The sequence below is a fragment of the Herpailurus yagouaroundi genome, unplaced genomic scaffold, assembly GCF_014898765.1.
Source record: "Herpailurus yagouaroundi ecotype Mexico unplaced genomic scaffold, PumYag 77, whole genome shotgun sequence".
Classification (NCBI taxonomy): Eukaryota; Metazoa; Chordata; class Mammalia; order Carnivora; family Felidae; genus Herpailurus; species Herpailurus yagouaroundi.
The window spans coordinates 52,757,553-52,782,714 of NW_024412388.1; the positions used below are offsets into that span (position 1 = coordinate 52,757,553).

General features: G+C 43.0%; 1 long non-coding RNA gene across 2 annotated transcripts; it reads left to right on the plus strand.

Moving 5' to 3' along the window:
- The first annotated feature begins 211 nt into the window (after nucleotides 1–211).
- Nucleotides 212–21,773, plus strand: LOC121018493 (uncharacterized). Of its 2 annotated transcripts, XR_005785196.1 has the most exons (4): nucleotides 212–846; nucleotides 13,498–13,729; nucleotides 17,775–18,084; nucleotides 21,677–21,773. It is a non-coding gene; the product is annotated as an uncharacterized LOC121018493 (long non-coding RNA). The 2 variants fall into 2 exon arrangements; XR_005785197.1 differs by lacking the exon at nucleotides 13,498–13,729.
- Nucleotides 21,774–25,162: the final 3,389 nt, after the last annotated feature.

Sequence of the window (25,162 nt, forward strand, 5' to 3'; positions counted from 1 at the left end):
CCAACTGAGCCACCCAGGCGACCCAGTAAGAACTATTTTAAAGACACACACACACACACACACACACACACACACACACACACACAGTCTCTGGGTTTGTCCTCAGAAACTCTTAGAATGGCATGTTTATCTTGCCCTTTACCCTCACAGAGTTTAATTTTGTTTTTTTTTTTTTTTTTTTTTTTTTTTTTTTTTTTTACAGAGTTTAATTTTGTAACCAAGGAAATGTCCTGGTTCTTGGGCTAACAGTTTCTCAACAGAAGATGAACATTAAAAATGTTTTGTTCCTAAAGATCTTGTGCTCCTTGCCTGCTATTGACTGAATATTTGTGCCCCCTAAAACTATCTGTTAAAACCTAATTCCCAATGTGGTGATATTTGGAAGTTGGGCCTTTGGCAGAGCCCTCGTGAACTGGGAATAGTATCCTTAAAAGAGAGGTCCCAGAGAGCCCTCTCTTCCCCTCTAGCCATGTCAGGTTATAGCAAGAAGACAGCTGTTTGTGAACCAGGAAATGGGCCCAACAGACACCGAATCCACCAGAACCTCGATCTTGGACTTTCCAGTCTCCAGAACTCTGAGAAATAAGCTTTTGTTGTTATAAACCATCCACTATGCAGTTTTCTGTTACAGCAGCCAGAACGGGTGAAGACATTGGCTTATGCTCATGTTTTGACTCATTGTCCTCTCGTCGTGCACCCAAAGGTACAGTGACAACAGTCCTTCTGACTTTTCCTGAGGCCACCTGCACCTGCACTCCAGCTGGTTGACTTCACTACCTCCTCCTTAATTGTTTCTGATTGGAGAAGCAACTGGATCACATACTTGAAGTGACCAGTGAATAAAGGGTAAGGAGCTGTTTTAAAGTGGCAGCCTCATGGTTCCTCAAGAGTCTATAAAACTAACCTAGGCAGAAATGATAGAGGTCTCCAGGCTCAAGGGCAACAGATACAGAAGACCCTTGTCATCAGAGCACCAGCTTCTGAATTGTCTTCCCATGGGTGCCCTTGAAAGGCACCTTCCGGGCCAGAAGCTGTTCCTTTAATGACTTTGCAGAAGTAGCAAGATGAGGTTGCTGGGAGAAGTCAGGGAATATGAGTTCCTGAAACTCTTGCAATCGACTGATCTACTGCCCTGCTGTCTTCATGTTGACATGACCACATCCTTTTATTAAGTGGCAGGTAGCTGGGATTTTTTACTTCACTATTGCACATACATAGGAAGGAAACTATAACCATAGGGCTCCAGAGCAGGCAGAACAGATGTGAAAGTCAGGATCTTGGGCAGGGATCACAGGGCAGGAGATAGAAGCCTGTGCTGTACAGACTTCTAAGAGCCACTAGCAGATACAATGACTTATTGGTAGTGCGACTTTGGGCCAGGTACTCAACCTCTCTGACCTTGAAGTTCCTTCTAGAGAATAAGGCTCATTCTTCTCATGTTGCAGAGTTGTTACAAAGATTAGAGAGCATGTGTCTAACATGCCTGGCTATCCATAGCCACTAAATGAATGAGATTTATTTTCATTGTCATTGTGCAATGTTTTATTGGATTCTCTTCCTCTCCTTTTTGCTTCCTAAGGTGAACTGACTGTGAATCAATGGGAAAGCAGGCAGGACAATTGTCACCAGCTGTGATGGCTAATTTTATGTGTCAGCTTGACTGGCCATGGGGTGCCCAGACATTTGGTCAAATATTTTTTGGATTTGCCCGTGAGGCTCTTTTTGGATAAGATTAACATTTGAATCAATAGACTGAGTAAAGCAGATTGCACTCTCTTATGTGGGTGGGCCTCATGCAATCGATTGAAGGTCTGAATAGAACAAAAAAAGCTGAGTAAGAGGGAACTCCTGCTTGACTGCTGCCCTGGGACTTGAACTGAAACATTGGCTCTTCTTGGGTCTTGAGACTGCAGGTTTTCAGGCCAGAAGTTACACTGTTGCCTGTCTTAATTCTCAAGCCTGTGAACTTGGACTAGAACTACAACACTGGTTCTCCTGGGTTTCCGACTTTGTGATTATAGATTTTGGGACTTCTCAGCCTCCATAACTACGTGAGCCAATTCCTTACAATCAATCAATCAATCACCCTGTTTCTCTGGAGAATCCTGACTAGTACAGCAGCTTAGAGCTTTGATTTTAGGGGACAGGCCTCAGGGAAGACATGCAGAGCCAGGGGAGGCCTTCCACATTGGGAAAGGACAGCCAGAATGCAGGAGACAACAGCAGGGATGATAAGGAAGGAAGGAAAACTTTGCCCCCTTTTCTTGTTTGCCCACTTTAACTGCCAGACATAGTCTGACCTGGTCTGGCTCCTGTGAGTATTCTAGGAACAGTGCCTGTTCAGCTGAGCCCAGAGTGACCTTAATACGGAAACAGGCAGAAAGAATTGTCCCACCCTCTGTGTGCTCTGAGCATTTTGTACATAGTAGAACTATACCCATGCACTATTCCATCATATTTTAGTAACATGCCTGTCTCTCTTACTGGTCTGTGAGCTCTGTGAGGAGAAGGATAGGGTCACATCCATCCCTGTTTCCTCAGTGCCTCGCTTAGGATCTGGCATCGTGCCTGGCTCAGAGCAGACACTTCTCTGAGTGTCTGCACTTCTGTGCTTTGAAATTGTAGATTAGTAGTTGGGTGATGGAAACACCTCATTCCTTCCCTCCTTCCCACACATGCGCCTCATCTATTTCTCAGATTTAAAGGAATTTGAACCAAATAGGCTCTTTTGGATCAGGTTGGGCTAGGCTGTTGTACTAACAGCCCACTCTAAAATCTCAGTGACTTAACACAAGTTTATTTCTGACTCATGAAAAGTCCCCTGTGGTTATGGGCGACTCTCCAGGGCAGCTGTTCTCCATACAGTGTCTCCACAATCCCACACTCCTTTGATTTGGTGTCCCCATCATCTCAACATAAGGCAGGGTGAGAGCTTGTGGAGAAAACACATTCTCTCAGCTGTGCTTCAGCCTGGAAGTGCTAGCTGTCACTTCCGCTCACTTCCTGTGGCCAGATCTACTCACATGGCCACACCTAACTGCAAAATTGTTGGGATGACTAGTCTTCTATAGGCCCAGGCAGGAAGAGAGAACTGGATATTGGTGTGTGCTAACCATGCCTACCACAAAGGCTCAAAGATGAAATACAGGACAGCCCAAATTCAAAGTGAGAAAACTACCAAAATTTGTAGTTCTTGTTATGATACATATATTAAGTTATTTATTCATCCAACGATATTTATTGAAAACCTACTAGATGTCAAGTGTTGTTCTTGGTACTGGGGCATGGCAGTGAATAAAACAAGTCTCTGACATCATGAGCTTACAGTTTAATGGGGAGAGACATGCCGGAAATAGGTATATAAGCTCTCAGAGAGTTATACATGTTATCAAGGAAAATAAAAGTGATAAAAGGCTATAGAGGGATAGAGGAAGTTGCTATTTTGAATATGGCGGTAGAGGAAGTCCTTGCTGATAAGAGATTTGGTGAAGTGAGGGAGACTTGCCAGTGCATGGGGGAGGGGAGGCAGTAGTGCAAGCAGAGGGAAGACACAGTGCAATGGTAAACTTATTTATTGGGTTCATTCATCAAACACTTATTGAGCTCTTACCACTCACTATGCCAGCTGGTGGTACACATATGAATGAAATCCAGACGGTGGCCTCCAGCAATCCACAGTCCAGGAGAGGAGACAGCTGAAGAGTCAGAAGGGACACAAAAGAGAGAATTGCAATTTCCATCTGGGTGGAGAAGGGTCAGGGAATATGTTATGCAAGAGGTGACTTGATGGTCTAAAGTGGAAATTAGGAAAATCAGCCAGTAAAATAATTGTGTCATATGCGTTATCTACTGCTATGTAACAGAATACCCCAAATTGTGGTCCAACCCACAACATTGTATTATTTCTCATGATTCCGTGGATTGGCTGGGTTCTACTGGAAAATTCTTCTGGTGCATGTCATACTGACGGAGTCACTCATGTGGTTGCATTTAGCTAGGAACCTGGCGTGGGCTATGTAACCAAGGTAGTTTCATTCCCGTGCCTGGTGCTACACTGAGGTGGCTGGAACATCTGGGGCTGACTGGGCTTCTCTTTCTTTCTATGGGATCTCCCATCTAGTCCAACTGAAATTTCTTTACATGGTGGCTAGATCCCAAGAGGCTTTAAGACCTCAAAGGACTAGGACACTTGTGTGGCTCAGTCAGTTAAGTGTCTGACTCTTAATTTTGGATCAGGTAATGATCTCATGGTTTGTGAGATCAAGTCCCATGTCAGGCTCTGTGCTGACAGCAAGAAGCCTGCCTGGGATTCTCTCTCCTTCTCTCTCTGTCCCCACCTTAAAATAAATAAATAAACTAAAGAAAAAAAAAAAAAAACCTCAAAGGGCTAGAAGTCACGGTGTCACTTTCACTGCCTTTTAGTGGTCAAAACTGGTCAAAAAGCCAGCCCAGATTCAATGGGAAATAGACTCGACTTCCATGCCCCCAGGGATGGGAAGAATTGGTACAGATGATATTATCAGACAACTACCACAAACATTGACAATATAGAAAAGCAAGTATGTCTGTGTGCTCCCACACTGTCCTTTCTCCATAACATGAGTCAATGGCAAAAACACGAATTGTCCCACCACACTTACCTGCTGAGTCTAGGATCTTTTAAGTCAGCTGCCCAGGTAGGCTGAACAGAGTCAGGACAAGAGATGAAATCCATTTGCCACCCAGCCATAAAGGACTATAGCAGCTGCCCAAATTGTACCTATGATATAAATATGCTAACTCTGTAGGTATTATGTCTGCAAATGAACTAGGGAAGGGCAAGTGGCAGGATGTGGATGATGCTTTTTGTCCTATTTTTGTGATAAGTAGGCAGTTTTAAATACCAAGGGATATAAAAAATTTTTAAATGATTATTCCGCAGGACAAGGATAAAAAAGGAAAAGAAAACTTTATGAGAGGAGGTTGGGGTAGAGAGCAAGAATGGCTGGCCTAGAGAGAGGGGAATTCAGAGGGGCTCAGAAAAGGAGGCAGGTGACATAGACATGTCAAGGGGTCCTGGAAAAAACAATTTTGGTCTAAGCTCTGGAGACTGTACTTGGTTCCCGGCCAGAATCAGCTTGGCATTCCCCAGCTTTGGGGCTTGGGGAAATCATCAAGCTGGGCTTAGAGGTATAACAGGTTGGAATGCAAAGGCAGCTTTATGTGTCCGACTCAGCTAGCCGAATTCTGCAGCAAACTCGGTACCTGCATTTGACCTGCTTCCAAGAGGTTTGAATCCCCAAATGTACCATAATGTGTTAAAGTCAGTTTTGTGCTCTAAACTGCTGAGAGTGTTATATTTCAGGCACCTCATCGTAAAAGAAGGTTATAGAACAACAGCTAACGCTGTGCTCATAAGGATAGAAGCAAAAGAGGAGAAATGTATGCTATTGCCTTTGGTGGTGATGGCAATTGAATTAACTAGACACCAAAGTGAGGGGCCAAGGAGTTTCCTGAGAGCTCATGTATTTATGGTATCTCCTGAGCCTTTAAATTATAGATATTTTAGCCCTGTCCCTTTAGCAAAACCAAATCCTAACGTGGAGGCACTGTGTGTAATTTAAGGCAGGAATGTCTTTCCCTTTGCCCCAGGCAGCGGTGCTGTGGTGGGAAACATGTTGGATCAGGAGTCAGGAGGGTACTACCCAAGGGGCGTCTGCAGTTTTGGCATCCTCTAAGACTTGGACTTGAAGCCAGACCCTGCCATTTCCTGGCTGGATGGCCGACATGCCTCAGTTGATGAATCTGTAAGGTGGTAGCATGATACCTCTTTTCAGGGTTATTGTGAAGATAAATATCTTCAAAGTATCCATGGTAAAGAAGCAATATCTGCAGGGCACATGTCACCTAGCATGGGCTCTCATCAACTCATTCATGTTTATCAGCCCACAGGCCTTCAAATGAATGAATCTCTTTCTTAGTCAAATCATTTGAATTCTGCTGCAGCTTAGTTAGAGGGACCTAGTCCAGCTGCTGAGTGGTCCCAGATGTAGTGGTCCAGGACCCCCTCCCTAACAAATACAAAGAGATCCTTTCGTGTTGAGGCTTCAAGTTGACTCTCTATGAGGCCAGATCACCAAAGGTTCTGGAATTCAGGGAAAAAATTTTCCCCAGAGAAAACAGAAAATTGTATTTCCTGACATCTCAGCCACCATCTGGGTTTTCTTCCACATCAAGTATCATATTTTGGCTACTGTACCCTGTTAAAACATTTACCATAAGCTCTCCCCCAGGGTATTTCAAGGCCCTCCCCATAAAACTTTCTAAGCAGAAAAATCCTTTGGGAATACGAGGGCCGGTCATGGATTAGGACAGGATTGAAACCCTTCAGCTCATGACATAGGAAACCTTCCCTGTTGGGGCCTTCACAAGGGTATTTTATTGAGGGATTTCTTCTTTTGTTTTACTATAAGTGTAATGTTGTTGTAAGTCTCAAATATTTCCGTATTGCTATCTGCTGTTGTGTTTGTCAGGTCTGTCTGGTGGAGAGGAGGCTCAAGACTTAGTTAAGATTCTCTCCTGGAGATTTTAGAAATACTCCCTTTGTTTCTGGTTTCAAGGTATCTGCCACTAAGTTTCAGTCTTGCATCCGTTTACTATCTTCTGGTGGCAAAGAGGTCCTGGGAAATTATCTGTTCATTAAGCACACATTGGTTGTCCACCAGGAGCCAGGCACTGTCCGAGACATGGGATGCAGAGAACAGTGAGACAGCTCTTGTCCTTGGAGTCCTCACTGTCTAGTGAAGGTTGCACCTCTGATCAAGGGCCTTTCCTGTCCTTAGAAAGGCTGATTAGGGGTGCCTGGGTGGCTCAGTCGGTTAAGCATCCGACTTCGGCTCAGGTCATGATCTCGCGGTTCGTGAGTTCAAGCCCCGCATCGGGCTCTGTGCTGACAGCTCAGAGCTGGAGCCTGTTTCAGATTCTGTGTCTCCCTCTCTCTCTCTGACCACCCCCCCATTCATACTCTGTGTCTCTCTGTCTCAAAAATAAATAAAAGTTAAAAAAAAAAAAAAAAAAAAAGAAAGGCTGATTAGCCTGTATGTAACTGTGATTTGATACAGGTACAGATAGATTGATTTCTTTACTACCTATAAGGTGGAATGAATAACCCAGAGCCTAGCATGTTGGTCTAAATATGGCCACCACATTTAGTTAAGGTCATGCTAGATGCTGTAATAAGTAACAGCTCCTCCCAAATGTATAATGGACCAACAGAATAGAAATTCATTTCTCGTTCACATCAAGCTCAGACATATCTGTTTACCAAGGTGCTCTTCTCCCAAGAGGGTTGCAGGATCCCAGGGTCCACAGGACTCTCTGCCGTCCACCAGCCGATGGGAGAAGTGGGAGTAGAAAGCACATCTACTTCTTAAATACTCAGACATAAAAGTGATATACATTGCCTTTGTCCACATTCTATTGGTGAGAACAAGTCACATGGCCATAGCATGATGCAAGGGGAAAGGGAGACCTGGCTTGGCAGTCACTTCCTGCAACATCTGTCCACTATGGATGGGGAACAGGTCACGTTGTTGGGTAACTAGCTGTCTTAGTCACTTCTGCTTTTCACTGGTAGGTAAAAAAAGAAAACTTTAATTAGCTTCTCATCAATTTGCCCCTCTCACTCCCCGTTTCTTGGATCTCCAGGATCTTGTAATTCCCTTTCTAGTATGATGGGATTAAAAGAACCTGGCACCTGGCTGGCTTGCTTGGTAGAGCTTATGACTCTTGATCTCAGGGACATGAGTTCAAGCCCCATGTTGGGCATAGAGCTTACATTAAAAAAAATAGATCAATGAAATAAAAGAACTCCGAGTTGGAAGTCAGATTTGGGTTCTATAATTACTAACACTAACCCTCAGGATAATCTTGAGCAAGTCATTCTCCTTCCATGTGTCTCAGTTTCCTTATCTGTAAAATAAAGATAGTAATACCTCCTTTACAGGGGTGTTTTGAAGATTAAATGTGATTCGCCTCCAAAGTGCCTAGCAGAGTGCCTGACAAATAAGAGAAACTCAACGTATATTTACTTATTAACTGAGTCAATGATGAAAGAAATTTTTATCAGCTGTTTCCTACTAACTTCCATTGGTTCCTGTGATAGTGTTTCTTGACATTATTTGGTTAAGTGGTATAGGTGGGGAAGGTCGTGGGAAGGAACTGGAATTCTCCAGGTACCCAATAAAGTCACTGAGGGCAGGAGCTGTGTGTGAGCTCCTTTGTGTATGTCCTCCCCACCCCCCGTAGTGTGTCTGTATGGAGAGGATGCCTAGTAAGGCCATGCTGGATGAATTAATTTTGTTGAATTATGGATAAGTGGGTACACCATTTTCTCCAAGGGGCTGAACACTGAGGTGACCCCAGTTAGGGCCATAGACCAGAGTTGGGGTTGTCTGACTTCCAAGAATCAGAATATTTTTGTTCTTTTGGTTCCAGGGTGTGAGGCAACATTTCCAAGGTGGGGAAGTCAGTGTTGGTACTTTCCTGGCTGAAAGTGTGAGAGCACCCTTTCACTCACCAGGCAGATATCTTTGGGCCTCTAGGCTGACTTTATTTAACAAATTGTCCACTTGGGTATTCAAAGCTATGAGTCTTTCTAGCAAATCATAAGCAACTGCGGTTGGGCTTGTGTTAGACTTGGTTTCAAGTCCTGAATGTGCCACTCACTTAACAGGGCTGAGTGGCAGAGTGGAAAGAGCATGGGCTTTGTAGTCCAACAGCTCTGGCTTCAAACCTGGCTTGCCAGGAAGGCTTTAGATGTCTTATTCAACCATCCCAAGCTTCAGTTTCCTCATCTGCAAAATGGGAACCATAGTCCTGCCACTCTCCCTTTCTGTCTCCCTCTGTCACAGGGTTGTTGAGGGACAGATTAGGGTAAAGGTTGAGAGGTTATGCTCTGGAGGCAGACTCCCTGGGCTCCTATAATTGTGGGCTAGTTATTTAAACTTTCTGTGCCTCAGCATCCCCATTTGTAAAATGGTGACAATAATACTCTCTACTCTAAATGCTTACTGTGTGGGATAACTGGGTTAATTAATGTGAAATGCTTAGAAGAGAGCCTGGCACAAAATAAACAGTCAAGTGCAATGAATAATAATGGATGTTATTAATATTATTAGGGTCATCATCAAGAGAATTAAATGAATATAGAGTTATTTGCTAACTCCAAAGCCACAGATCTTAAGTTTCATTACTAAAGCATTCATTAGGCCTTCCCCTACCCCCACCCAGCTCTATTTCCTGGCCTCTCTGGAATCATGGGAAATTTCTCAGCATTGAGGGAACATTTGCTTGATTTTTAGGCTTCTGGTTACTGTGGCCAAGAGCAGACGGGCTTCTTCCAGGTCCGAGCTGTGTTCTGGTGCTTTTGGCCCATTGTGTTTGGAGTACATGTTTCCTTCGGTGCACCTCCTAATTGCACAAACCAGAGCACTTCCCACCGTGGGTTTACACTGTCCCTGGAGTGGCAGGGAACTGGCCGCAGACCAGCACCACAGACTACAGAGGAGAAACTGGGGTGTCAGGATTTCTCTTAGTGTGAGCCATGTTCGGATACTCCACCCTGGGAAAGAGGGCAGGCATGGAGTTAGTGGCAGGAAAGACCACACGCCCAGAGGGAGGCTAAGAGTGTGAGGCTTGAGGTCTGACCAGCCTGTGTTTGAGTCTCAGCTTTCCCTTTCCATAGCCATGTTACATTGGTTCATTGACTTCTGTTTGAGCCTCAGCATGTTCATCTATAAACGGGCATAATAATACCTATTCTATAGACTTGTGGCGAGCATAGGATGTGATGATTCAGTGTCTGCCACATAGCAAGCATTCAAAGAATATAAACTAAAGTCAGTTGGCAAGAGGTCAGCAAACCTGGGACCTGATAAAATGCTACCAATGTTCTGCAAGGCAATGGGCAAGTTGGTTGACTTCTCTGGGTGGTAATTTTCTTCACTTGTAAAGTAAGTGTGGTGGTTTTATACCATGTCAACTTAGCTAAGCTGGGATCCTGGTTCCCAGAATTTCTTTCCCTTTATTTAACAAATTGTCCACTTGGGTATTCAAAGCTATGAGTCTTTCTAGCAACTCATAAGCTGGTGGATTCCATTTCAAGTTGGCTCCAAGGCACATTTTGCTAGATTTGAAAGGTGGGAGTGAAACAGGAACCCTTCTCTTTTTTTTTTTTTTCAATATATGAAGTTTATTGTCAAATTGGTTTCCATACAACAGCGAGTGCTCATCCCAAAAGGTGCCCTCCTCAATACCCATCACCCACCTTCTCGTCCCTCCCATCCCCCATCAGCCCTCAGTTTGTTCTCAGTTTTTTTTTTATGTATGAAATTTATTGTCAAATTGGTTTCCATACAACACCCAGTGCTCATCCCAAAAGGTGCCCTCCTCAATACCCATCACCCACCCTCTCCTCCCTCCCACCCCCCATCAACCCTCAGTTTGCTCTCAGTTCTCAACAGTCTCTTATACTTTGGCTCTCTCCCACTCTAACCTCTTTTTTTTTTTTTCCTTCCCCTCCCCCATGGGTTTCTGTTAAGTTTCTCAGGATCCGCATAAGAGTGAAAACATATGGTATCTGTCTTTCTCTGTATGGCTTATTTCACTTAGCATCACACTCTCCAGTTCCATCCACGTTGCTACAAAGGGCCATATTTCATTCTTTTTCATTGCCACATAGTACTCCATTGTGTATATAAACCACAATTTCTTTATCCATTCATCAGTTGCTGGACATTTAGGCTCTTTCCATAATTTGGCTATTGTTGAGAGTGCTGCTGTAAACATTGGGGTACAAGTGCCCCTATGCATCAGTACTCCTGTATCCCATGGGAAATTCCTAGCAGTGCTATTGCTGGGTCATAGGGTAGGTCTATTTTTAATTTTTTGAGGAACCTCCACACTGTTTTCCAGAGTGGCTGCACCAGTTTGCATTCCCACCAACATTGCAAGAGGGCAATGTTCAAGCTGTGGCAGGCACTGTGGCAGCACATGCACTTTGCTGCTGATCTACTAACTCAGCTAGTTGACAGAGGTGGGCCCACAGGGCCTCTAGCTCCTCCTAGATCCTCCTAGATCCTCGATCCTAGCTTTGTCAAGTCCTGGCCAGAGTATGTGTAGTTGGGTGCAAAGGTCACAGCTTCTCCTACAGCTCATCCATGACACTGAGATTGGAGGTGGCAGAAGACAGACAAGGGTTCCAGTCAATCTATATGAGGTCCAGATTTTTCATGTGGGTTCCGGTTTGTTCTTGCTCGTATCACTTCACATCTAGCTTTCCTTCCCAACTTGCAGTCCACTGACCTGTGTCAACAGTAGGCACAACACCCAACACACTTCTCCGGCAGTTCATACACTTGCAGAAGGTCTTAATTCTCGAACAAATCCCTTATTTTCTGTCTCTGATCCCACGTCTCTGCTTGAAATCTCACTGATACAGTAGGGATAGTAGCAGCAATTTCACAAGACTGCTTTTCACAAGGACCAAATGAGGTTGTGGATGAGAAATTGTTTTGAAAAGTATAATGCAGGTTATGTGTATGTGGTCCCTTTATTTTTTATTTTAAAAAAATTTATTTTTATTTTTATTTTTTTAATGTTTTATTTTTGAGACAGAGAGAGACAGAGCATGAACAGGGGAGGGTCAGAGAGAGAGGGAGACACAGAATCCGAAACAGGCTCCAAGCTCCGAGCTTGTCAGCACAGAGCCCAACGCGGGGCTCGAACTCACGGACCACGAGATCATGACCTGAGCCAAAGTCGGCAGCTTAACCGACTGAGCCACCCAGGAGCCCCTATTTTTTTTTAAATCATATATGGGAAATTTTTTTAGTAAAACTCAAAAGTATAATGCTTGCAAATATTTTTAAAAGCAGAACTCTTGGTCTCCCCATGACCTGCTCCACTGTCTTCTTTCCAGTGGCTCAGGCCAAAATCTGGGTTCATCCTTGACATCATTCTCTCCTACACATCATTTCTTCTATTCAGACTCCTGTCACTTCTCACCATCTCTACCACTAGCTCCCTACTCCAAGCCACCATGCCTCTTGTAGAGATTATGTTCTTCTCATGGCCTCCCTGTTTCCACAAGGACTAATTCAGTTAGACCCAAGCTGGATCACATCATGCTCTGCTCACAGCCCTCTGGGTGGCTTTCCCCTTCCATGATGCCACAAACCCTTGTCTATTACTGCTTCTTTGAACTCATTCCCTCCCGCCATCTCCCTGGCTCACTCTCCTCTAGCCACAATGGCCACTTGCCACTCTCCAAATATACCAAATGTGTGCCATTACTTACAATGGGACATCTTTCAGAGAGGAGGAATCAGACATCGGAACGATTGCTGTCTTGCATTACTGTTGGCATAGACACATCTGGGATGTCACTTGCTACCCATACACAAGTATTTACCAGTAAACTATATGACCACAGACCAAAGCTGGATGTCATTCTGGAAAGTGCTTTTTACCAGAAATTAAATGCAACTGGAACTTACTGTTAGTATTATGGTTATCAATGATAATTTAGAGTTTAATCAGTACAGTCCACAATAACATCTCATGTCTTTTGGCTATCCAGGATTTTCAGAGTGCTTTTGTGTCCATTATCTTTTTTAAGCCTCACAACACTAGCAGCTAGGCGTTTTCTCCCTTTTTACAGATAGGAAAACGGAGATTCCCAGGAATCTGTTGACTCACTTGGAATTCGAGAGCTAGTGTTTGACAAGGGTAAAGCTAAAAAGCAGGTTTTCTAGGTGCCTGGGTGGCTCATTTGGCTGAGTGTGTGACTTTTGATTTCATCTCAGGTCATGATCTCATGGTTTGTGAGTTTGAGCCCCAGGTCGGGCTCTGTGTTGACAGCACGAAGTCTGCTTTGGATTCTCTCTCTCTCTCTCTCTCTCTCTCTCTCTCTCTGTTCCTGCTCCACTTGTGCTCTCTCTCTCAAAAATAAATAAACATTAAAAAAATGAATAAGAAAAATAAAAAGCAGGTTTCCTGACGTCAGGCTCAGCATTCTTTCCTTTTACTACAGTTAGGAGCTACTTATAAGGCCAAACTCAGTTAAAAGTAGGGCTGGATAGAATGAAAAAAATTGTGCATTCTTCATTGCCACCATCCAAGATTGAAACTGTTCCCACCATGCCCAAACCCCAAAGTTGACACTTTTTTTTTTAGATGACAAATATCCTGGGGTGCCTGGGTGGCTCAGTCACTTGAGCATCCAACTTTGGCTCAGGTCATGATCTCACAGTCCATGGGTTCAAGCCCCACATGGGGCTCTCTGTTGACAGCTCAGAGCCTGGAACCTGCTTTGGATTCTGTGTCTGAGAGTTTCTCCACAGAGAAAGTAACATTTTATCTTGTGGATATTAGGAAGAGTGAGAATGGAGAAGTGTGGGGAAGCATATGGTTCAGGTGAGTTGAATAAGTACATTATTATCCTTGTTTTATGAACAGGTAGTATGACTCAAGGTGCTCACGCTTGAAGCTGACAAGGAGCAAAGCTGTCTTATCATGTTTCTCATGTAAATAAGGACGTTGGATAAATATCACTGAACTCTTTTCTAATACACCACGTGCCGACTTGTGGAGCTTCTGCGGCAAAGCCAGGAAGCCCCGAACGTGCATCGTTTTGATACTTGCTGTTTATTACTAATAAGCATTGTCATTTACTGGACACCGATGTTAGGTATCATGCTTTACCCGTAATCTCTCACTTAACTACCTCTTCCCCCAACCCACTGGGAAGTTCTATGTACCTCTGTTTTATGTGTGAAGAAACTGAGCCTCAAGGTTATAGAGCTGCTATATGGGGGAGCTGGGATTTGAATGCAGGCCTATTCCACACTGAAATTCACATTCGTTGTAATGTGGCACATCAAAGCAGAGGAGAAAGGGCACAAAATCAGAGGTGATAGCCTTAACTGAATTTAAAAGATTGTAGGCAGAGTCCATTTGAGTCCAGAAAATTACTTACTGTGATTAGATACAATCTCCTCATAGGGTTGTTTTGTTACTAAAGAAACCTGTATAAAGGGCCCAGCATAATGCCTGGCACATAGTAGGTACCATGTAACTGGCATGGAGGTGATGTAGGACAGTTTTTAGGACTCATGCTCTGCCGTGAGATTGCCTGGGTCCAAATCCCACCTTCTCTACTTACTAGCTGTGTGACCTTGGGCAGGTCACAGAACCTCTCTGAGCCTAAATTTCCTCATGTTTAAAATGGGAACAAATCATCATCAAGAGATTTTGACTGTATCTATAGTCACATGAATTTTTTTTTTTCTGGCCTCATGTATGCTGCTTTTGTTCTAAGAACAAACACCATGATGGAAGTTGGGGTGAGTGACCCTTGGGGAAGGAGATGAAGGCCCTATTTCCTCAGGGCCTTTCACATTGAGAAAGCCCCTCTGCATTAGGAGGAGGCCTCCAAGAAGTCTGCTGGACCCATTGTCTCCCCATGTGCTCTCAGCTCAATTTCCCTCCCGAGCTTTGTGTGGGGATGTGATGAACACGGGAAGAGGCAGTTTAGGACCGTGAAGTTGGGGAGGGGAGAGGGCGACAAGAGGGGTGGGAGGACAGTGCTGGGTTCCTGCCAGGTGGGCTGGAGACACAGGCACCCTGTGCTGGCTGGAAAGATTGGTGGTTTCTGCATTTATGTTCCAACGTTGGTGGCACAGGGGGCCAAGGACCTGGAGGGAGTATGGCTCCAGGCTGACTGTCATGGAGGGCAAGATGGGCAAACTGGGGACTACTATCTTGTTTGTTCCAAGGGCCCAAGGAGCACAACAGATTGTCTAGATTATCTAGTTTTGTGCTCTTTGGGACAAAGTGCCCAAGGCCTCCAGATTGCCCAGGCTCCAGGTCAGTGGAGGTGAGAAGGTGCAGGAGATGTGGAGGGGAAGGCTTGCTCCTTTCTGGGAGGACATTTGTCCTCCAGTCAAGGTCTCATGTAATTGGGGCTGACGGGCCTGGATATGAGTGATAGACCAGGCTCTCTGACCAGCTGAGGTCCCCTCTCCTTGCACAAATGAATAGGAAATAACCAGAGTTTAGATCTCCAGTCATTTCCCACATTGAGGATCTCCTAAGGTGCTCCTGGGACATCACCTTGGGCTTCAAGGATAGAGTTTAATTTTGAGGGGTTTTATGTTGCCTTTTTTTTTTCTGACGCTAGAAATATAAGCTGTTTGTACTATTCAGTGAGAATGAGGGAAAGGTTGTGTTTAGCACAATAGCTATAACAATGGAGAACTCAGTATCTGACACATAGCAGTTCTCCAGTAAATATTTGTTGAATGGATGAATGAAGCTCGTACAGAGGGAAAAAGACTTGCAGGGGGGAAAAAAACAAAAAACCCTGAAATGTTGTTATGGGCTGGTGATAGGATTAGTGGTGATTTTTATATTTTCCCTATCCTCTAGAGCTTTGTATTGTGGTAATAAGATTATTATAATAACAGGTAATTATGACTAAAAGGAAATTTGAGCCAAAATTAAGGGGTCATTTTCTTATGAAGCAGGAGCCTGCTTATAGACTCAGCAGTTCAGCGGTGGGAACCAAGGCCTGGTGAGGAGGGTTACCTTTTTATATCTATTTCACTTCTGCTCCTTCTTTTCAAAAAGAACTAAATCTCTCCCTACCCCAAGTGAATGCCTACCAATCCCCTCTTGCCCCAAACTAATCAGTGCCCAATTCAAAATCCTGCCAAGATTCTGAAGAGGGAAGATTTTGTAATAGTTGATTAAGACATGAGGCTTTAGAATAGACAAATTATTTGAGTGCCTTAAAATATACTGTTAATTCTGAAAAGACCTCCTTATGACATACATTTTTTCAAAAAGCATCTTCTCCTGATTTTAACATTGGGTTGAGAACTTTATCAAGTTTACAGCAATCAGCCCTTTTACTGTGATGTGTCACCGTCCTGAAGATTGACTGTTGTCCAACCAGGAATAGATAAGATTTGGGGAAATCCTCTCCCAGGCCTTCCTGTTCTTTTATGAGGAGTTGGTCCTAAAATATTTGCCCATTATCTTCTAACCCCATAACCTTCCAGGCTAAACTAAAGCCTGCTGAGGGAGCTGTAGCCACTTTAGGATCAGGCTGGAAGAGCCTGGCTCCTGTGCTATCTGGTGACAAGATTCAGAGACAAGACGGGATCACCCTCTTCATCTCCTAAGACCTGGTCACGGACTCCATGGGAAGTTATGGTTGCTATGGTGTCATCAGCACAACATGAGCCAAAATGTCATTTAAAAAAGAACCCCACCTTTCCTTTAAACGACTCAGAAGCCCGTTTAGACACAGGGTCGGGCTGAGGTACTTGAATATTTGGGTAAAGAACAGGTTTGAGATTCCTGGGATGCATCCTTCAAACTATGGAGTTCCCAGTCCATCCTTACTGGGCAACTGGAAGGGGAGCTGGGTTTTATTCCTAGCTCTGCCAAGAACTTACTGGGTGACACTCCCCAAGTTACTTTACTTCTTTAGGCCCCAGTTTCCTCATTTTGTTCCTGCAAAATGGGAACACTAATCCTCACCTCATAGGGTCGTTGTAGAGATGAACCGAGCTAAGGTAGGTGAGGGGGCCTGAGCTGTAGGGGTGCTCAATCATTTTAACCCCCTCCCTCCTTTCACCACAAAGAATCAGGACAGTGCATTCAAGGTCGTCAACTGCTGCACTGACTTATGCTAAGTCCCTCCATATATACCACCTGAGTCAGAGCTTTTAATTAATGCCAGGTGAACTCTGGCTGGGCTCTTACAGTCCCAGAGCTCTGAGTCATGTTTCATGCAGGGTTTAGTGCAGGAGCATTCGGGGAAGGACTCGTGCTGCTCTGGGTGAGTGGGGCCACACCTTATGCTGGGGTGTTGGTGGTAGTGGTTGCATTTTGTTGTTGGTTTGTTTGTTTTAAAAAATTCACATCCTGTCCCACAGCTGGGGCATAAAATCAAGCTTTAGTTGTGGGCTTTTTGTTTACTTTATTCACTGGATGGGCTGGTCAGGAGTTTAACAGAGGTCAATGTCTTTATGTTGCTCAGATTCTGTGAAGAGACTCCGGCAGTTTCTGGCTACTAAATCTGCTGGTGTAAAAAAGGGAACTTAAAAAAAAAATAGGTCGACTCACACCGTATGGCTGCTTTTAGGATAAATTCATTTTTGTTTTGCTTAAAAAGCAATAACAACAAGCTTGTAAATGTTTATGTGTTTTCATTTTGCACAGGCAGCTTTGGCAATGGGAATATTTGGTAGAAAAAAATAATTAGAGAAATAATTGTGGCCGCTCTCCCAGCTGCAAATCATTGATTCAGCTCCACTTAGGGAGGGAAGGAGGGTGGAAGAAGAAAAAGAAAAGGGAAAACAAAAAAGAAAAAGACAAAAAGAAAAAGTAAAAAAGCAATTAGCTTTATTGCCAGAGGACGGCTCCCTGTCAGTTCCCCTGAAGTCACCCTCACATCCTTTCTCTCAGGACAAACACCTCAGAGGTCTTGAGAGTATTTGATTTATAAAGGCTGAGAGCAGACAAAACAGACCAGCTCAAAACTATCTTTCAAAATTTAGTAACATGATAAACATAATACAATTCATTAAAGAAAAATGAGAATATATCGAAAAGAAGAAAGGGAAAGAATTCCTGGTCGTCCAAACACAACTATTGTTGACATTTTCATGTAGTTTCTGGATGTCTTTTTGCTTTACGTGTATTTCCTCATTTGTTTCTCGTAGACGTAATGACGGAGTGTGTACCCTTCTGCACTCTGCATGTCCTACACAACAGATAATAGCATCGATGGAAGCCTTGCTATGTGCCGAGTACGGCCTGCCGCTGTTCGGTGTCCCTCAGCCCACCTGACATTCTCACCTGTCAATCATCAACCACCACTACATAAATGTGTTTAAGTCCCTGAGCATTTCTTTGACATCACATTGTGGGAAAACAGCTGGATGAAGTTTCACCCAGTTTAAAGGCTATTTGAGGATGATCTTACTTCAGATGAGCTACATGACATGGAATTTTCACCATGGGAAGCCTCAGGTGTATGTGTTGACTGGGGGAGGGGAGTGGGGGGAGGAGGTGGGGGTGGCTCAGCTTTTTTATATTTACCCAGAGGGAGCACTATGACACTTCCTTGTGAAGATTTTACTAAGTTGAGTCCAGACATTTACAGTTTTAAAAGCTTGCTCTAACTTTATGGGTGAGTTTAGTATATTTCAAAATAATCGTAAATTTTTTCCCCAGAGGTTCATATAAGAGATTATATATATTATACCTGAGTATGCATTATACCTGACCTAATGCCCTCTGAAGGCATTGTTTTAATGTCAGGAAGATTTTTTTTCCAATATTTTATTTAAATTCAAGTTAGTTACCATATAGGGTAGTGTTGGTTTCAGGAGTAGAGTTTAGTGACTTATCACTTACATATAATATCCAGTGCTCATCACAAGTTAGGAAGAATTTTTTAAAAAAGAGAACATTAGAGGAGTCAGACATGTCAGAATGGGATCTTGTTTGAAAACCAAAGAGGAGACATGCAATGAGAATTTTCATGGCAGTTTACCAGGAGAGGCACACTTTTCCAAGGGCATCTGGGGCACATGTCCAACCTGGGAGAGTTGAAACACCCAACTTGATGGGCATTTGTCTTTTAGAGCAATGAAACTTGAGGTACAAATATAGGCATCTATGATGCCAATTGGGAGAGACAGGCATTGGATTAAGATGCTATGGACATATAAATCCAACAATGATGTCAAATATGAGGCTTAACCAAAATTCCTGTGGACAGATATTCCAAGATAAACAATGAACTGCTTCTCACATGACAACTCTATGTAATAATAACTCGGGACAAGACGTGAAGAGGTATTCATATATATTCCAACTCCTAGGACAACAAATATGTGTATAAAACATTGTTTTCCACCAAGTTGAAAATTATTAGAAGTCTGTTTGAATCATTATAACTCTAAACATTACTTTTCAAATAGCTTCTATTAAATTTAACAATTCTCCTGAACAATCTCATATAAAGCAGCTTGAAATGATAATAGGAACTACATTTATAACACTCACTAAAACTCAGTAAAAAAATGCTAGTGGCTCACAATATGGATACCATTATTATCCCTATTTTATAATCTGGGTCAGGACTAGGGCAAAGCAAGTAAGTTTCCCAAAGTACAAAATTTAAGGAGGCACTCACTCTCAGGCTCCTTAAATTTTGTCAAACCTACAAGTGAGCGCCTCCTTAAATTTTGAGCCCTGTGTGCCTCACTTCCCTCATGCTAGTCCTGATGCTTTTGTAGATGAAGGAACTGAGGCTCTAAGAGTTAGGCTAATTGTCTAAAGTCCTCAGTGAATAAGTGGCAGAGTGAAAACTTGAGCCTGGTCTTAATTAGCTCCAAATGGCTTCAGTCCTTTACTAAATATTGACTAAATCTAAGAAGGGCACCCCAGAAACACAACTTCTACCCTCCAAGAATTAATAGACATGGGGGGAAACAGACATATGTGTAATAATTTGAAATGTGCATTAACAGTAGATGTTAACTGGCATCCTTTAGGGAATGAACATTATTTGTTTGCAAAAACATCTTGATAAACTTCTGAGGTGAAAGAGAGAGTCTGTGTTGGCCAGAAAATGAAGAACAAATAAAGTGGTTAAGTTGCTCCTGGGAAAATGAGAGATAGGAGAAGGAGAGGAAGGGGAGAGAGGAGGAAGAGGGGAGGAAGGAAAGGAAGAGGAAGAAGGGGTGGGGGAGAAGGAGAGAAGGGAAGGGAAAAGAAGGGTAGTAGAACAGAAATGGGAGGGATGAGAGGATCCAATGAGTTGGTGTGAGGTTGGGGATTATGTATAGGAAATGGCAGTAAAATTTCCCTGGTGGAGAGGAAACTTAAAACAGTATTTTAAGAATAGAAATGCCACTGCCTGCATTTTACCCTGCTCTCCCCCCACCCACCATTTAAGTAGTCTTTGGTATCACAAATGTTCACTATAAGGAAGGGTTTGTATTGGAAATTTGGGAAGGGCACAGGACCACTGCCAGCCCTCATTACACATTTGTGCAAATTGGAGAAAGGTGCCCCTTCTGGGTGGGTATAGAAGGTGAGTAGGGCACAGGCTGGTTTTTCAGACCTCCTTTCCCCCTTAGCTTTGTGCCCTTGAGCAGGGCAAAATTTATATAGCCTTACATGGTGGCCCTGGTCACACTGGGGTCAACATTGTGCAGACCAGAGGCAGCATGCATAGAAGCAGGAATTGCAGTTGGGGGACAAGGAAAATACAGACCTTTGGGAATTCACAAAAACTATAGGAAAGGCTTCAGATTTCCACAGGGCATAGAACTGGAATTCAACGAACCTTATGGGACTAAGATCTGGATTGCCTGTATAGACACACAACTACACCATAACATGGTATGTGTGCTGATGGAAATAGGTACAAAGTGCTGTGAAGCCCAATAGCTAGTCCTGCTTGGAAGAGCTGGGAGGCTTCCTAGAGGCAGTGACATTTAAAAAAAAAATTTTTTTTTCAACGTTTATTTATTTTTGGGACAGAGAGAGACAGAGCATGAACGGGGGAGGGGCAGAGAGAGAGGGAGACACAGAATTGGAAACAGGCTCCAGGCTCTGAGCCATCAGCCCAGAGCCCGAAGCGGGGCTCGAACTCACAGACCGCGAGATCATGACCTGGCTGAAGTCGGACGCTTAACCGACTGCGCCACCCAGGCGCCCGAGGCAGTGGCATTTAAGATGCTATTCAAAGGCTGAGCTTGTTGAGAAGATGGTATGTTCGTGGCCTGGGGAGAAATTCAATTTGGTTGCAGCAAAGCTTGTGTATGGGGGAAATGGCATGGCATGGGAATGGAGGAAAGCCACAGCTGAACTATTAAGGTTCATAAGTGCAAGGTTTTGATTATCCCATAGGAGCTGGGGAACCACTGGAAAATGGCTAAGTAATTAGCAAGTTTTTTTCTGGCATGGAGGAAGAGGCTGGAGCAGGGTGGGAATGTTTGCCATGTTCCGGGTGGCTCAGGATGAGACTAAAACTAAGGTAATAGCAATAGGGATGATGAAAAATGTACTACTTTGAATAAATATCAGTTAATTAGGATTGCCAGGACTTGGTGGGGGGACCTATCGAGCATGACTGAATCGAATTTTCTAATTTGGACGACTGGGTGCATTATTGCTTTCCAGTCCCCAAACCGGAGTGCACATTGCTCTGTGTTGAGAGTCTCATCCCCCTCCCTGCTCTTGCCCTGAGGACAACAGAGAAGTTGTTTCTTACTATCTGGGGCCCAGGGTCAAAGAAAGGGGGACATCAGGAGGGATAGACCCCAAAGGCAGGGAAGGCATGCACAGCTTGGTTTTTCCTGCATATTTGGGGCAGAGTAGCTGCAGGTCAATCTAGAAAGGGCTTTCCAGATGGTGGCTGACAGAGTAGCAAGTAGGCAGGGAGCAAGAAGGAGTCTTGTGTACCTCCACCAAATTCCCGAGAGCAGAGCAAGTGAGCTGAGCTAGCATGTGTCATGCACATGGAAGGACACCATTCGTACTGAATCAGTAGTAGAAGCATGTACTGAGAGTAGAAGAATGACTGAGTCCCTCTCTCCCCTTTCAGGTGCCCTATCTTTGTGAGTCAGCCTGAACCATGGCTTTGTTACAAGGGGATCTCAGAAGCAGGAAAGCCCATCCGAGGTCTGAAGTTGAAAGATCCAATAAGGTGAGTGCTGTAGGTTTGACAGGTAGTATTTCTCCCATTTTTTAAATGATGATATTCAAGCCCAGGGAGACTAAGTAACTTGCTCACTGTCTTCCAGGCTGCAAGGCCTAAAGCCAATAATGACAAATAAATCTCTGGTGGTAGGTACTCTGTAGACATTGTTCTCAGCATCTTTTTTTTTCTTTCTAGTTTGAGATATCATTAATCCAAGGCATACAAAGTAATTATTTGAAATCTCTCTATATTGTGAAATGATGACACAATAAGTTTGATCACCTCACATAGTTACAATTTCTTTTTCCTTGTGATGAGAACTTTTAAGATATACTCTCTCAACAAGTTTCAAATATACAATGTAGTATTAATTATAGTCACCATACTGTATGTTAGTTACATCCTCAGGATTTATTTATCTTATAACTGGAAGTTTATACCTTTTGACCACCTTCACCCATTTCATCAACCCCCCATCCCTGGCCTCTGGCAACCACCAATCTGTTCTCTGTATCTATGAGTTCAGTGTCTGAGATTCCACATATAAGTGAGATCATACTGTATTTATCTTTGACTTATTTCGCTTAGCATAATACCCTCAACAACCACCCATCTTGTCACAAATGGCAGATTTCTTTATTTTGTTTTATTGTTGAATAATATTCATATGAGTGTGTGTGTGTGTGTGTGTGTGTATATATATATATATATATGTATATCACATTTTCTTTAGCCATTCATCTATCAGTGGACCCTTAAGTTGTTTCCATGTCTTAGCTATTATTTTCTTAAAATATATTTTTTAGGTTTATTTCTTTATTTTGAGAGCGTACACACAAGTGGGGTAGCAGCAGAAAGAGAGAGAGAGAGAGAGAGAGAGCGAGAATCTCAAGCAGGCTCCACATTGTCAGTGCAGAGCCTGATGCGAGGCTTGAACTCATGAACCACGGGATAATGACCTGGGCTGAAGTTGGATGCTTAGCCAACTGAGCCCCCCAGGTGCCCTCATGTCTTGGCTGTTGTAAATAATGCTGCAAAGAACCCGAGCATACAGCTATCTTTTGGAGATAGTGATTTTGTTTCCTTGTTTTCAGCATCTTATTTGAATCATGTCTTCCCTGTGACATTGGCACTTGTATAATCCCCATTTTACAGATGGGGAAACCAAGATACAGAGAATGTAAGTAACCTGCTCAGGGTTACAAATCATATATGATAGAACTGGAATTCAAATCCAGGAAGTCTGGCATCAGAGCAGACAACCATGTTGCTCCTTTGACTTCAGCACCAGTGAAGTCTGGTCTTTTCAATACATTTACAGCCAGCTCTTTGCATAGCAATGTCAAACGTGATGCCAACAATTTAATATATAAGGGATTTCAAAGGCACACCTCTGGGGAACTCATGATTTCCTCATTGTAGGAAATAAATTACTGGCTCAGTGTCTTCAATTGAGATCACAAGCGCAGTCTTAGCAGTGGGGTGGCAGTGGTAGTAGCATTTACCTTTGTTGTTGTTGTTGTTAATTTCATGGAGGGTGTATTAGAATGAGGTGAAATCAGCCACAGTCAGCAGTGACTTTCTCCCATTTTGGACAATCTATAGCAATGGTTAGAGCTTCCTTATGTTTAATATCATTGCTCATCTAAAAACGTGTACTATTTCCCAACGAGTGGTACAATGATCACTGAAGTCTTGATATAATTTTAGATGGCACACAGATAAACATTTTTTTCTATTTTAATAGCTACATATTTATTTTAATGTAAATCAGGAGAAATAGATATCTATCCTACCCTTGAAACTCATGGGTATTACAGTTTAGAATAATGCTAAGATAAAAAGTGGGGCCAGTGTGCTGAGTTGGCTCAGTCAGAAGAGTATGCAACTCTTCATCTTGGGGCTGTGAGTTCAAGCCCCATATTGGGTGTAGAGATTACTAAAATAAATAAATAAATAAACTTAAAAGACAAAACAAAACCTGAGACCAATTTGAAGAAAAATGTCAAAGAACTATTAGTGCAGGTGACACTCAGATATGAAAAATATGAATGCCAAATGTTTGGGAAATAATTATTTTAGGCTAAAAAAAGTTTTGATAGTCAGATAACAGTGAGTTCATATCCTAGATCTGCCCCTTATGAAGATTAAATAAGATAAGATTTCTAAAACACTTGGCTTAATAAATCTTTGGCTGTGTTATTTCTCTAATTTATCTTGTTTTAGTCCTGTCTCCTTAATTAGATTGTAAAAACTTTCAATGACAAAAAAGATACACTTTGCAAAGTAAAAAAGCTGGTACTAGGTAAAGCATATAGCAAGGTCATTGAAAATGATATTTGTCCTCTACATATTTATAATCTAAAGTAGTCTCCAGGAAGCCATAAGAGACTCTTAAATGTAGAGAACAAACTGAAGGTTGCTGGAGGGGAGGTGGGTGAGGAGATGGGCAAAATGGGTGATGGGCATTAAGGAGGGCACTTGTTGGGATGAGCACTGAATGTTTTATGGAAGTGATGAATCACTGAATTCTACTCCTTAAACCATTATTTAAAAAATTTTTTTAATGTTTATTCATTTCTGAGAGATAGAGACAGACAGAGCACAAGTAGGGAAGGGGCAGAGAGAGGGAGACACAGAATCCAAAGCAGGCTGCAGGCCCTGAGCTGTCAGCACAGAGCCCAACGCGGGGCTCAAACTCACGAACTGTGAGATCATGACCTGAGCCGAAGTAGGATGCTCAACCAACGAGCCACCCAGGCCCCCGTCCTTAAACCATTATTATACTATAGGTTAACTAACTTGGATTTAAACAATAAAAAAAAAAAACCCCAGTATTATTCATCATATTAAATGAACTTCTGTTTCCTGGAATTTGATAGCATTTCCATACGCATATAGATAGGCTGGGATGGTTCACTGAGAAAGTGTAAGTATAATTCCTAATGCAACTTTCTTAGGAAATGAGAGATGAAGTCAGTGGGTAAGCAGTCTGAATTTTACTACTACTAAAAAAAGAAGGCATTCTTTTATTTGCCCAACTATAGAGTCATTGTGTCACTTCTTTCTCAGTCTAGTGCCAGCAAGACACATAAAAATTGGACAAAGAAATGACATTTAATGAAAAACAGAGAGGGAGGCAATCCATAAGAAACTCAAATACAGAGAACCAACTTAGGGTTGCTGGAGGGGAGGCAGGTGGGGGGATGGGCTAAATGGGTGATGGGCATGAAGGAGGGCACTTGTTGGGATGAGCACTGGGTGTTACATGGAAGTGATGAATCACTAAATTCTGCATCTGACACCATTATTATACTGTACGTTAACTAACTTGGATTTAAATAAAATTAAAAAAAAAGAAATGACATTTAGCGGACAAAGGGTTTTTGG